This window comes from Silene latifolia, chromosome 1 (genome assembly GCF_048544455.1).
Source record: "Silene latifolia isolate original U9 population chromosome 1, ASM4854445v1, whole genome shotgun sequence".
Lineage (NCBI taxonomy): Eukaryota > Viridiplantae > Streptophyta > Magnoliopsida > Caryophyllales > Caryophyllaceae > Silene > Silene latifolia.
Genome location: NC_133526.1, coordinates 60,066,114 through 60,071,132, shown reverse-complemented (window position 1 = coordinate 60,071,132; position 5,019 = coordinate 60,066,114).

Below are 5,019 nucleotides of genomic sequence, written 5' to 3'. Positions count from 1 at the left end.
CAAAAAAAAAAAAGAATACGTATAAATTATTAAATTCAATCTTCATGAAATTCTCTCAAGTTGGAGGCTACAAATCGTTCAAATTCATCATCAATTAACGAGATTTCGTCGTCTCTTTCACTTCATCCTTGTATTTCTCTTCAGTTTCACTATAGGTAAGTACTAATTTTGTGTTTCTAAATCTGATTTGTGTGTTTTCATTAACGCTCTTATCTAATATCCGTTTCAGTTTTGTTAATTCGTGTATATCCGTTTGTACTTATGTCTTTGTTGTTAAATTACTTGTTCTCTCATTTTTTTTCAATAATTTATAGAGTTTTGAGTTTGATATGAGAATTCTAAATGATTTTGTACATATTCAGGTTGGTTGTAAGGTGTTTGAGTAGTTTTTTTTAGATCAATTGTGTTTTTGTATCTTTGATAATTTCTAGGGTTTTGTGGTTAATCTGCTAATAACAATTATTGTATTACTTTAACCGAGTTATTGTATTATTCAAGATCAGTTATTGTATTTTGTAGTTACTTCTTGTTTGCTATGTTAGAATATATTCTGTTAATAATAGTTATTGTATTGCTTTAACCGAGTTATTGTATTATTCAAACTTAGTTATTGTATTATTTTACTTAGTTGTTTCAAATAAGAGTTGTTATAAGATGGTGTCTTCTTATATAATCTGTTTAAGTTGATTATAATAATATTACATCTCAATTATTATATTGTTTAACTTAGTTAATTCAATTTGGAGTTATTATTGTGGTCTTATATAATATGCTTGTAGTCGGTTATAATAATATGCTTTATTTCTGTCTTTTACTGCGTTTGTTCGTGTGTGCTCCTTCTTCGGGCTCCTTCTTCATGCTCAGTAATTCTATTTCATCTTCAATTTCGTTGAATCCTTCATCTTCCTGTTCTTTTTTTCTAGTTTTTTCGTGCTCAGTAATCCTCTTTCATCATCATCTTTTTTTCCATTTTTTTCGTTGAATGTCTTTAATTTCGCTGACATCTTCTTGTTCTTTGTTTGAATTTAATTATTTGTGTGTGTGTAATCTTCAATTTAGTCCGTTATGTTCATTATGTTGTTCAATTTTCCCGTGTTTGTGTTGTTAAATGACATTTTCTATCATTTTCTCATAATTTTACGGTTTTGTAATTGTATTTTGCGCTTTTGCACCTGATTTTTGATTTTGATGTTGTTCTTTTCTGGTTTCTTGGGTGATGTCGTCGTGCTTCACTAGTGAAGATGATGTGTTTTTTTTGTGTTTGTGGTATCTATGTTGCTAACAATGCTGCGTCTTAATGTAGTAGCGTTTTTTTTTGGTACATTATTATTTCTCTGAAATAACCAGTTATTGTATTGTGTTGTTTCAGTTATTTCAATGAATTAGTTGGATTATTGTATTTCATTTTGCTTAGTTGCTTCATTCTGACAAAAAATGCTTTTATTTCTCTAAACTATCCAATTATTTTATAGTGCTTTTATGGTTATTTTAATACTTATAAGTGGTTATTGTATTCAGTTGAATAGTTATTTTCAACTTACGCCCTTATTTGTTTTCATTTCTTTCAGGGAGCTTTCACTTTTTGCTGGTTCAACCCTCATCAATAGGTTAGACATGGTTCTCATTGGGAAGAATGGTGAAAACACCAGCAAGACAAACTTCTTGTTAATGTTTAACCTCAAAGATAAAGTATTAGACAAAGTACACAATAGTTCAATCCTGGTTATTGTAAAGTTCAATCACGGTTATTGTAAAGTTCAATCACGATTATTGTAATAATTATTATAGCAATACAATAGTTCACTCATGTTTATTGTTCAATCACGATTATTGTAATAATTTAAGGCAATTATTATACGACTCTGATGTAATTACTCTATTTTTATGTTGTAAATAAGTGTTGCTTCTGTCAAATTCAGATTCCAATTCATCTTCATCCTCTCTTTTATCATCCCTCATCAATAGGCAAGACATGGTTCTCGCTGGGAAGAAATACTGGTGGAAGAAACGCGAAAACAACAACAAGAGTTTCTACATTACAATAACTACAAATATCAAAATTTTACATTACAATAACTTAGTTTCTACATTATAATAACTGAGTTTCTACATTGTAATAACTACAAATACCAGAGTTTCTACATTAAAATAACTGAGTTTTCTACATTACAATAATGGAGTTTCTACATTACAATAAATGAGTTATTCAATTAAACAAGATAAAAACTAACAACAAATGACCAAGTATATACATCAATTTTTCCATTAAACGTAAATTATCCGCGTCTATCGTGATTCAACCTACAAATCACCAAAAACTAGAACATAACTTAACAGAACACCGAAGAAGCTAAGTAAATGGATTGCAAAATAAATGGACTGTAAAATAACTAAACTGACTTTAAACAACTAACGAGTGAATAACTGAATAACATATAGAATAACTGACTTTATTCATTACAATAACTGAGTTTCTACATTACAATAACAACAAATACCATAGTTTCTACATTACAATAACTGAGTTTATACATTACCATAATTGAGTTCTTACATTACAATAACTGGGTTTCCAAATTACAATAACTTAGTTTTTGCATTTGAATAACTATTAAATAACCACGTTTCTTCATTACAATAACTGAGTTTCTACAATACATCAACTACAAATACCAGAGTTTTTACATTACAATAACTGAGTTCTTACATTACAATAACCGAGTTTTTACATTAAAATAACTATACATACCAGAGAACATTATTCTCAATAAACAAGTTATTTTATTATAGTACCATAATTATTCTATCATACAACATCAATTATTCTATTACACAACGTCAATTATTCCATGGAGCATCAATTATCCCTGTTCAACGTCATCATTCAACCTGCAAATTACCAAAAATAATGAAAACTTATCAGAATTTGTTGTAATCAACAAATTTTCTGTTGAATTTGTTCTTTACTAATATTATTAATCATGAAATCGCAAAAAGACAGAAATCTGACGAGTGTTTATTATTCTCATCCTGCTTTTACTGCAATTCACGGAAAATTAAACACAAAAATCAGACTTGATTTGATATATTAGGGTTTTTTTCGAAATTTCATCATTAATTGGAGGAAAAATTGATCGTATCAATTAAAATAATTATATTTGTGACTGAATTTGGTGTAGACGATTGAAATTACAAAAAAAATTGGGAAGAATTGATGAATCTGGAAGATTTTGATTGAATTTTTTGATGTTTTTTGTTTGTAAAGAGAGAGAAAGGAGAAAAAAGTAGAGATGAAGTGCGACAGATTGTTTTGTGTGAGCATGTATATTTGTTACATTAATTGTTTATATATGCGGGGGTAACTCACGAAAAGTGGCAAACTCACCGGATCTTGCCTATATATATATATATATATATATATATAGAGAGAGAGAGAGAGAGAGAGAGAGAGAGAGGCGGAATCTCGTGAGTTGGGGTCTTATGGTGAGTTGTGACTTGGGGAAATCAAGGGCTGAGATTAAAAGAAATCAAGGGCTGAGATTAAATGATAAATTAGAAAAAAAAAGGAAAAATCGAAAAATACAAAAGCAGCTGAAACATAAAACAGAAACTTCATTCAAATGATATTCTCTCTCTCTACATCTCTCTACAAATCAAAAACAGAGAAACTCAAAAATCAGAACGCCGACTATAGCAATCTCATAAAAAACCTAATAAGATTACACAAAGTCGTTGATTTTTAGCTGCAATCGAATTACAGGTAATGTAAATTCGTTTATTTTTAGTGTATTCAATCGTATTTTCGGAATTAATGTAAAATTCGTGAAATTCGTTGATTTTAATTGAATTGAATACTTGATTTTACTGTTTTCAGGTATAAAAGATGGACAACGAGATTAATAACAATGTTAGCGAAGAAATCAACTCGACAGTTAATATGGAAACAGGTAATACTACTATTGATTCTTATCTCTTTATCCGCCGTTGTTTATAAATCAATTATTGATTTCTATGTGTTTCTCAGCTGTTATTCTGATATTATTGTTTATCGGCTTGTATTAGAGTAGAAAAAAGAAATCGTTATTCGATATTAATGTACTATTATTGTAATAAAGACAATAACATCATTATATTATTCGATCGTTATTGTGATATTATTGTAATATTATTGTGCTATTATTGTGCAAAGAGCATGAAAATATATGCCTTGCAAAAGAGTAACATAATAAATACAATTATCTCGTATGTAATAAAGTAGAATCGTAGTCTTGTTATTATTCGATATTCTCGTACTATTATTGTAAAAGTAGAGAAACATGATGATATTATTGTACTGTTATTCTGATATTATGGTACTATTGTTGTGATATTATTGTGCAGTAGCGTGAAAACATACGGCTGATAAGAGAGTAGCATAAGTTAAACACATTTAGTGTTATTGTGATGTTATTGATTGTCATCTGTTTCCCACCTGCTGTTATCATACTGTTATTGTCACATTACTGCAATTTTGATCTCTCCCCCATGCTACTGTTATTGTGATTTTGTTGTCCACTGACTGTACTCATTTTAATAATTTACTGTCCCAGATCTTTCTACTGTGTTTATTGTTGAAGACAATGCAGTCTTAACTAGTGGGGATTCTTCTAATAACAATATATTCACCAGCCCAACTGTTCGATTTAAGAAAACGATGAGTTTGTTCCAACTCTTCATTACAAAGAAGACACAAGTGGGTACCGAGAAAGTGGGTAAGGACTGTTGAGAGTGATTTTACGCCTAAACGTGGCATGTTCTTTCTTACCTTGGACGATGCAGTACAGTTCTACAGCATATATGCATTGGCTTGCGGATTTGATGTGAGAAGGTACACAAATGCGCAATATAAGGGGGCGTCAGCGTCAAATCACTGGTCTGTAACAGACAGGGGTATAGGGATATGAAAAGAAAACTGCGACTTGAAGCAACAAATCACGAAGCTGGTAATTTGAGTACAGTAGAGAACAAAGAGCAACGAAT